This window comes from Balaenoptera borealis, assembly GCF_965194805.1.
Source record: "Balaenoptera borealis genome assembly, chromosome: 1".
Classification (NCBI taxonomy): Eukaryota; Metazoa; Chordata; class Mammalia; order Artiodactyla; family Balaenopteridae; genus Balaenoptera; species Balaenoptera borealis.
Window position 1 is genome coordinate 24576229 of NC_138860.1, and position 10722 is coordinate 24586950.

Here is a 10722-nt window from a genome sequence, read left to right on the forward strand (position 1 = left end):
GATGCACTGACATGGAAACTTATAAGTGGGCTAAAGAGGGCTGCTGCATCAGGTCAGACAGACTCTAGGTCTACACTTAATTCTGCCCCTCGTTATCCATGTATATTTGGGAAACAGCTTTGTCTTTGTTGACTTCCATTTCCCCATATATAAAAGAGCAATAATAATGTTCCACCCCTCACAGAGTTGCTCTAATAGTTCAAGTTAAGACAAATAAAATGTAAAGCACATACAAATGGGATCCAAGAACTGTCCATTCCCTATTCCTCTTTTTCTTGCCTTAAAAAAGTTGACATGTCAGGAATCCAAGAAATGTATAGGTCCTGCTCTAGAGATGTTCACAGGAAGTGAGGGAGACAAGTGACTTGTCTGCAGTAGATGCTGTGCAAAGGAATGCTAGCAGAGAGAGCTGCACGTAGCTTAGTACAGCCAGTGGAGCAATGGTGCAAGGGGAATAGGGCTGCAACAGTGTTGTGCATTAAGCAAGCTTTGGTTTAGCTTCATGTGAGGGAGTCACAAAATAACAACGGCCTGTTGAACAAGATAAAATTGGTTTTCCCTCCCTGAGACAGAGTAAGGAGGTAAGCAATTCTAAGCTAGTGGCTCCACAATCATCAAAGACAGAGCTGATTCTCCATCCTCATGGTCGTCATGGTCCAAGATGGCTGCTTGAGCTCTGGTTATCACCTCCACGTTCCAGATAGCAAGAAGAATAAGAGTAAGGATGTACCTCTTCTCCTTCCATCCCATTAGCCAGAACTTACTCACACGGCTTCACCTAGAGTGACCTGTGGGATTTCTGAGTGGAGCGGTCCATGAGTAGTGGTCCATATGCCTGGGGCTCTGGGGAGGGGACTAAGTTGGAGATTCATCAACATAGAGGTGGCAGCTTGGGTCATGGGTGGATTCCCCAAGAAGAGTGTGCACAGTGAGAACAGAACTCCAGTGACGCCTGGAAGCAACAATGGGCAGAGGAGGTGAAGTCCACCATGGAGAGAAATAAGGCGAGCACGGCATCAAGGAGAAAATTTTTCAGTCAATAGTGTTCAGTGGTAAAAGTGAGGCTACTTAGGAGTGATGTCATGGAAAATGGCAGACCAGGAGCTCCAAGAATCAGTACCTCCACTTAAGCAACCATTAAGCTGATAAAATCTGACAGAATCAGCTTTTCTGAAACTCTGGAATCTAATAAAAAATAACTTAGAGCAACCAGGGGAGTGACTCATGAAGAAAGAGGCTGCTATTTCAGTAAGAAATTGTTGCAGCATTTTTGCTTACCCACCCACCATCTCCCATTCCCCAGCCCAGCAGCAGCCAGGGGGACAACAGCCTGAATCCGTTGTGGCTTGCTGGTGCCAGGGTGGGCAATACAGACCTTGTTCTCAAAAATGTGGCTGTACATTTTGGCCCAGCTGGCAGTTCCGTGAGGGTGCAGAGGCTGACATTTGCTTCACCCCCCTCAGACTGGAACAGCTTCCCAGGTGGCGTCTTTTGAAAGGATTTAAAGACATACAGTACCCATAGTTGTCTGGGGCAAGGGGCGGCAGATGGGGTTAAGCAGCAGACAAACCAAAAAGCCTGGAAAGGGGAAGACTGAGGAGGAAGATACTGGAAGAATAAGGGCTTTGAAGGGCTACTTCTTATATCAGGGAATCCAGACTACAACACACATGTCCAGGGCCAGACACATGCTCAGAAAAGACCTGAGAGGACCCTAGGCTTGCACTTTTGGCTGATCTTCCATACAAGCAGGAAATAAAGACTAAGGCAGAGTTGCAGGTGGCCTGGTTAAGTGCAGCAGGAGTACTCACCTCAGGGCCAATCTACAAGGACCAGGAGAGGTTTCTTCTAATTTGGGGCGGTGGAGGGGGAACTCCAGGTATTTAAGGAAATCTGTGTCAAGTCAGTGGCTGACCAATGAGATAATGGAACAGAGACCTCAGTGACCACACATGATTGGAATACATTCTGCACTTGGAAGCAACCTAAATGTCCATCGACAGAGGAATGTATAAAGAAGATGTGGTACATATATACAATAGAATATTACTCAGCCATAAAAAAGAATGAAATAATGCCATTTGCAGCAACATGGATGGACCTAGAGATTATCATACTAAGTGAAGTCAGTCAGACAGAGAAAGACAAATATCACATGATATCACTTATGTGTGGAATTTTAAAAGATGATACAAATGAGCTTATTTACAAAACAGAAACAGACTCACAGACTTCGAAAACAAACCTATGGTTACCAAAGGGGAAAGGGGATAAATTAGGAGTTTGAGACGAACAGATACACACTACTATATATAAAATAGATAATCAACAAGGACCTACTGTATAGCACAGGGAACTATACTCAATATTCTTTAATAACCTATATGGGAAAAGAATCTGAAAAAGAGTGGATATATGTATATGTATAACTGAATCACTTTGCTGTACACCTGAAACTAACACAACATTGTAAATCAACTATACCCCAATATAAAATAAAAATTAAATTAAAAAAAGGAATACAGTCTGCAAAAATAGTTTGGAAATGTCACTAAACAAATGGATGATTGTAACCCTTAACAAGCAATAACAGCAAACCTTGCCAAGGGGTACAGAATCTGATTTCCAGAGCTGCCACAATATTCAAATTGTCTAGCTGTCAACAAAAAATTACAAGGCATACAAAGAAAAAGTATGACTCATTCACAGGAAAAAGAATTTGGCCGAAACCATCTCCGAGGAAGCCCAGAAACTGGACTTGTTAAGACAAAGACTTTAAATGAACTGTCTTAAATATGCTCAAATAGCTCAAGGAAACTGTGGACATAGAACTAAAGGAAACCAGAGAACAATCAATGTATAAACGAATAGAAGATATCAACAAAGAGACAGAAATTATAAAAAGGAACCAAACAGAAGTAATTCTGGAGCTGAAATGTACAATAACTAAAATGAAAAATTTGAAAAGCTCAATAAAATTGACAAACCTTTAGCTAGACTGATAAAAAAGAGAAAAGGTATAATTAAATAATTAAAATCAGAATGACAGTGGGGACATCATTATGACCCTTGCAGAAAAAAAAAGAATTATAAGGGCATACTATGAACAATTATACACCAACAAATTAGATAATCTACAGAAAATGGACAAATTCCTAGAAACACACAAATTACCAAAACTGACTCAAGAATAAATAGGAAATCTGAACAAACCTATAAAAAGTAAAGAGATTGAAGTAAGAGATCGAATCAGTGATCAAAAATCTCTCCAAAGGCAGGATCAGATGGCTTCTCTGGGTGAATTCTACAAAACCTTTAAAGAAGAATTAACACCTAATCCTTCTCAAACTCTACCAGGAAATAGAAGAGGGACTACTTCCTAAACTCATTTTACGAGTCTTTATGCTCCACATTAGGGGCTGAAATTCAACCTCTCAATAAAGTACAATACTGAAAGTTCCCAAAACAACGACAAACCTGGCTGGGCAGTCCTTTCTTGGGGATTCTGCAGAGATGGCTCATACATCAGTTGAGTTTGTGACCCTCAAGGATCTTTACATTTTAAAGAACCTATTATTTAATCATTGTTTCTGTTACTTGTAATTCATTTCTCTAATTTATCGAAGGTCATTATTTGGATCATTATTTTGTCTGTCAAAATGCTGACCTGCCCCATTTCCATCTTGGGTTAATTTTCATTTAAATAGCTCTTTTTAAAATTTGTTTTTTCCCGTTTATCTATAGCCCAGTGATTTTTGACAAGGGGGCCAAGACCATTCACTGGGGGAAAGAACAGTCTCTGCAACAAATGGTGCTGGGACAACTGGATAACCACATGCCAGAGAATGAAGCTGGACCCGGACCTCACACCATATACAATAGTTAACTCAAAATGTATCAACAATCTAAATGTAAGTGTTAAAACCATAACACTCTTAGACGAAAACACAGAGGTAAATCTTCATGACTTTGGATTTGACAATAGATTCTTGACTATGACACCAAATGCACAAGCAATAAAAGAAAAAATTGATAAACTGGACTTCATCAAAATTAAAGCCATGTATACGTTAAAGGACATTATCAGAAAGTGAAAAGACAACCTACAAAATGGGAGAAAATATTTGCAAATCATATATCTGATGGGGTCTGATATCCAGAATATATAAAGAACCACTTACAACAACAAAAAGATAACCCAATTAGAAATGGGCAAAGGACTTGAATAGACATTTCTCTGAAAATATACAAATGGTCAACAAGCACAGGAAAGACAATCAACATCACTAGTTAACAGGGAGATCCAAACCAAAACCTTCATACCCATTAGGAAGGCAATAAATAATAATTTTAAAATTTAATGGAAAATAACAAGTGATGGAGAATGTGGAGAAATTGGAACCCTCTGTTCATTGTTGGTAGGAGTGTAAAATGGTTCAGGCTCTGTGAAAAACCATTTGATGGTTCCTCAAAAAGTTAAAAATAGAATTTCCATATGATCTAGCAATTCAACTCCTAGGTATGTACCCCAAAGAACTGAAAACAAGTACTCAGACAAATATATGTACACACATGTCTACAGCAGCACTACTGACAATAGCCAAAAGGTGGAAACAGCACAAAGGCCCATCAGTGGATGAACAGATAAACAAATTGTGGTTTATACATGCAATGGAATATTATTCAGCCATAAAAAGGAATGAAGTGGTGCTCTCACTCCCTCTTGCGAGAACACCAGAATCACAACTGGCTGCTGGACAATCATCGACAGGAAGACACTGGACTTCACCAAGGAGGATACCCCACATCCAAGGACAGAGGAGAAGCCACAGTGAGACGGTAGGAGGGGCGCAATCAGAGTAAAATCAAATCCCATAACTGCTGGGTGGGTGACTCACAGACTGGCGAACACTTATACCACAGAAGTCCACCCACTGGAGTGAAGGTTCTGAGCCCCACGTCAGGCTTCCCAACCTGGGGGTCCGGCAATGGGAGGAGGAATTCATAGAGAATCAGACTTTGAAGCCTAGTGGGAATTGATTGCAGGACTTTGACAGGACTGGGGGAAACAGAGACCCCACTCTTGGAGGGTGCACACGGAATAGTGTGCGCATCGGGACCCAGGGGAAGGAGCAGTGACCCTGGGGGAGACTGAACCAGACCTACCTGCTAGTGTTGGAGGGTCTCCTGCAGAGGCGGGGGGTGGCTCTGTTTCACCGTGGGGACAAGGACACTGGCAGCAGAGGTTCTGGGAAGTACTCCTTGGCGTGAGCACTCCCAGAGTCTGCCATTAGCCCCACCAAAGAGCCCAGGTAGGCTCCAGTGTTGGGTTGCCTCAGGCAAAACAACTAACAGGGAGGGAACCCAGCCCCACCCATCAACAGTCAAGTGGATTAAAGTTTTACGGAGCTCTGACCGCCACAGCAACAGTCAGCTCTACCCACCACCAGTCCCTCCCATCAAGCCTCTTAGATAGCCTCAACCACCAGAGGGCAGACAGCAGAAACAAGAAGAACTACAATCCTGCAGCCTGTGGAACAAAAACCACATTTACAGAAAGATAGACAAGATGAAAAGGCAGAGGGCTATATACCAGATGAAGGAACAAGAAAAAACCCCAGAAAAACAACGAAATGAAGTGGAGATAGGCAATGTTCCAGAAAAAGAATTCAGAATAATGATAGTGAAGATGATCCAGGACCTCGGAATAAGAATGGAGGCAAAGATTGAGAAGATGCAAGAAATGATTAACAAAGACCTAGAAAAATTAAAGAACAAACAAACAGAGATGACCAATACAATAACTGAAATGAAAACTACACTAGAAGGAATCAATAGCAGAATAACTGAGGCAGAAGAACGGATAAGTGACCTGGAAGACAGAATGGTGGAATTCACTGCTGTGGAACAGACTAAACAAAACAGAATGAAAAGAAATGAAGAGAGCCTAAGAGACCTCTAGAACAACATTAAACGCAACAACATTTGCATTATAGGGGTCCCAGAAGGAGAAGAGAGAGAGAAAGGACCAGAGAAAATATCTCAAGAGATTATAGTCGAAGACTTCCCTAACATGGGAAAGGAAATAGCCACCCAAGTCCAGGAAGCAGAGAGAGTCCCATACAGGATAAACCCAAGGAGAAACACGCTGAGACACATAGTAATCAAATTGGCAAAAATTAAAGACAAAGAAAAATTATTGAAAGCAGCAAGGGAAAAATGACAAATAACATACAAGGGAACTCCTATAAGGTTAACAGCTGATTTCTCAGCAGAAACTCTACAAGCCAGAAGGGAGTGGCATGATATACTTAAAGTGATGAAAGGGAAGAACCTACAACCAAGATTACTCTACCCGGCAAGGATCTCATTTAGATTTGATGGAGAAATCAAAAGCTTTACAGACAAGCAAAAGCTAAGAGAATTCAGTACCACCAAACCAGCTCTAAAACAAATGCTAAAGAAACTTCTCTAAGTGGGAAACACAAGAGAAGAAAAGGACCTACAAAAACAAACCCAAAACAATTAAGAAAATGGTCATAGGCACATACATATCGATAATTACCTTAAACGTGAATGGATTAAATGCTCCAACCAAAAGACACAGGCTTGCTGAATGGATACAAAAACAAGACCCATATATATGCTGTCTATAAGAAACCCACTTCAGACCTAGGGACACATACAGACTGAAAGTGAGGGGATGGAAAAAGATATTCCATGCAAATGGAAATCAAAAGAAAGCTGGAGTAGCTATACTCATATCAGATAAAATAGACTTTAAAATAAAGAATGTTACAAGAGACAAGGAAGGACACTACATAATGATCAAGGGATCAATCCAAGAAGAAGATATAACAATTATAAATATATATGCACCCAACAGAGGAGCACCTCAATACATAAGGCAACTGCTAACAGCTATAAAAGAGGAAATTGACAGTAACACAAAAATAGTGGGGGACTTTAACACCTCACTTAAACCAATGGACAGATCATCCAAAATGAAAATAAATAAGGAAACAGAAGCTTTAAATGACACAATAGACCAGATAGATTTAATTGATATTTATAGGACTCTATGCCAATAAAATGGACAACCTGGAAGAAATGGACAAATTCTTAGAAAGGTATAACCTTCCAAGACTGAACCAGGAAGAAACAGAAAATATGAACAGACCAATCACAAGTAAGGAAATTGAAACTGTGATTAAAAATCTTCCAACAAACAAAAGTCCAGGACCAGATGGCTTCACAGGTGAATTCTATCAAACATTTGGAGAACTGCTACCACCCATCCTTCTCAAACTCTTCCAAAAAATGGCAGAGGAAGGAACACTCCCAAACTCATTCTATGAGGCCACCATCACCCTGATACCAAAACCAGACAAAGACACTACAAAAAAAGAAAATTACAGACCAATATCACTGATGAATATAGATGCAAAAATCCTCAACAAAATACTGGCAAACAGGATCCAACAACACATTAAAAGGATCATACACCACGATCAAGTGGGATTTATCCCAGGGATGCAAGGATTCTTCAATATACGCAAATCAATCAATGTGATACACCATATTAACAAACTGAAGAAGAAAAACCATATGATCATCTCAATAGATGCAGAAAAAGCTTTTGACAAAATTCAACACCCATTTATGATAAAAACTCTCCAGAAAGTGGGCACAGAGGGAACCTACCTCAACATAATAAAGGCCATATATGACAAACCCCCAGCAAACATCATTCTCAATGGTGAAAAACTGAAAGCATTTCCTCTAAGATCAGGAATGAGACAAGGATGTCCACTCTCACCACTATTATTCAACATAGTTCTGGAAGTCCTAGCCACAGCAATCAGAGAAGAAAAAGAAATAAAAGGAATACAAGTTGGAAAAGAAGAAGTAAAACTGTCACTGTTTGCAGATGACATGATACTATACATAGAGAATCCTAAAACTGCCACCAGAAAACTGCTAGAGCTAATTAATGAATTTGGAAAAGTTGCAGGATACAAAATTAATGCACAGAAATCTCTTGCATTCCTATACAGTAATGATGAAAAATATGAAAGAGAAATTATGGAAACACTCCCATTTACCATTGCAACAAAGAGAATAAAATACCTAGGAATAAAGCTACCTAGGGAGACAAAAGACCTGTATGCAGAAAACTATAAGACACTGATGAAAGAAATTAAAGATGATACCAACAGATGGAGAGATATACCATGTTCTTGGATTGGAAGAATCAACATTGTGAAAATGACTATACTACCCAAAGCAATCTACAGATTCAATGCAATCGCTATCAAATTACCAATGGGATTTTTTACGGAACTAGAACAAATCATCCTAAAATTTGTATGGAGACACAAAAGACCCTGAATAGCCAAAGCAGTCTTGAGGGAAAAAAACGGAGCTGGAGGAATCAGACTCCCTGACTTCAGACTATACTACAAAGCTACAGTAATCAAGACAATATGATACTGGCACAAAAACAGAAACATAGATCAATGGAACAAGATAGAAAGCCCAGAGATAAACCCACGCACCTATGGTCAACTAATCTACGACAAAGGAGGCAAAGATATACAATGGAGAAAAGACAGTCTCTTCAATAAGTGGTGCTGGGAAAACTGGACAGCTACATGTAAAAGAATGAAATTAGAATACTCCCTAACACCATACACAAAAATAAACTCAAAATGGATTAGAGACCTAAATGTAAGACTGGACACTATAAAACTCTTAGAGGAAAACACAGGAAGAACACTCTTTGACATAAATCACAGCAAGATCTTTTTTGATCCACCTCCTAGAGTAATGGAAATAAAAACAAAAATAAACAAATGGGACCTAATGAAACTTCAAAGCTTTTGCACAGCAAAGGAAACCATAAACAAGACGAAAAGACAACCCTCAGAATGGGAGAAAATATTTGCAAACGAATCAACGGACAAAGGATTAATCTCCAAAATATATAAACAGCTCATTCAGCTCAATATTAAAGAAACAAACACCCCAATCCAAACATGGGCAGAAGACCTAAATAGACATTTCTCCAAAGAAGACATGCAGACGGCCACGAAGCATATGAAAAGATGCTCAACATCATTAATTATTAGAGAAATGCAAATCAAAACTACAATGAGGTATCACCTCACACCAGTTAGAATGGGCATCATCCGAAAATCTACAAACAACAAATGCTGGAGAGGGTGTGGAGAAAAGGGAACCCTCTTGCACTGTTGGTGGGAATGTAAATTGATACAGCCACTATGGAGAACAGTATGGAGGTTCCTTAAAAAACTAAAAATAGAATTACCATATGACCCAGCAATCCCACTACTGGGCATATACCCAGAGAAAACCGTAATTCAAAAAGACACATGCACCCCAATGTTCATTGCAGCACTATTTACAATAGCCAGGTCATGGAAGCAACCTAAATGCCCATCAACAGACGAATGGATAAAGAAGATGTTGTACATATATACAATGGAATATTACTCAGCCATAAAAAGGAACGAAATTGAGTCATTTGTTGAGACGTGGATCGATCTAGAGACTGTCATACAGAGTGAAGTAAGTCAGAAAGAGAAAAACAAATATCGTATATTAACGCATGTATGTGGAACCTAGAAAAATGGTACAGATGAGCCAGTTTGCAGGGCAGAGGTTGAGACACAGATGTAGAGAACAAACGTATGGACACCAAGGGGGTAAAACTGCGGTGGGGTGGGGATGGTGGTGTGCTGAATTGGGCGATTGGGGTTGACATGTATAAAGTGATGTGTATAAAATTGATGACTGATTAAAAAAATTAAAAAATTAAAAAATAAATAAAAAAAGGAATGAAGTGCTGATACATGCCACAATGTGGATGAACCTTGAAAACATTTATGCTAAGTGAAGAAGCCAGATACAAAAGGTCACATATTGTTATGATTCCATTTATATGAAATATCCAAAAGAGGTAAATAGGTCGCCAGGGACTGAGGGGAGAAAGAGATGTGAAGAAACTGTTTAAATGGGTAGGAGGTTTTATTTTGGAGTGATGGAAATGTTTCAGAATTAGATAGAGGTGGCTGGGATTGTACCATACCGTGAAGTACTAAATGCCATTGAACTGCACACTTTAAAATTGTTATGTTGAGTGAATTTCACCTTTTTAAAGTGAAGCCACTCAGAAATATCAGATTATTGACAACTCACCCCTTGGACTCCAAATCCTGGAAACAACGTTCCAGGTCAATTCTCAGGTCATGGGTAGCAATTTCATCCCTGTTCAATTTTATCCCTGTTCAATTTTACCTGGTAGTTTTGAAGCTCTAGAATACAGACCAGGAAAACTCTCAAGATGTTAGCTCACCCCAGGCCACTAGTGCTCCCTTATTGTGAGTAAATCCCGGGGGTGGGGTGGGGGGGTTGGAATGCGGGGACCTAAAACTACAAGACAGGAGACTGTCCACGAAGCAAATGCGCTACCGCCCTATGGTGCTGCTGCCAAGGCCTTCTTACAGTACAGGCCCAGCCTCCACTCACTCTAAGGTCAGTGCTCAGTCCAACGTCAGGTCCATTCCGGGGTCCCTGCGGCGCAGCGGGGTAGGCCCGGCCCCTCTCGCGCCCCTTGCCTTTCCAGGGACGCGCCTCCGGTCGGAGCCCCGACGTGGACCAGGGAGCGTAGCGTCGCCGACGGGGCGGGGCCGGGGCCGG

General features: G+C 40.5%; 1 long non-coding RNA gene across 1 annotated transcript in view; it reads right to left on the minus strand.

Moving 5' to 3' along the window:
* The window catches only part of LOC309606361, a 49805-nt gene extending 39107 nt beyond the window's left edge, over positions 1–10698 (minus strand). Inside the window, exon 1 of the long non-coding RNA XR_014231779.1 lies at positions 10552–10698. This is a non-coding gene — a long non-coding RNA (uncharacterized lncRNA). The remainder of the gene's footprint in view (positions 1–10551) is intronic.
* Positions 10699–10722: the final 24 nt, after the last annotated feature.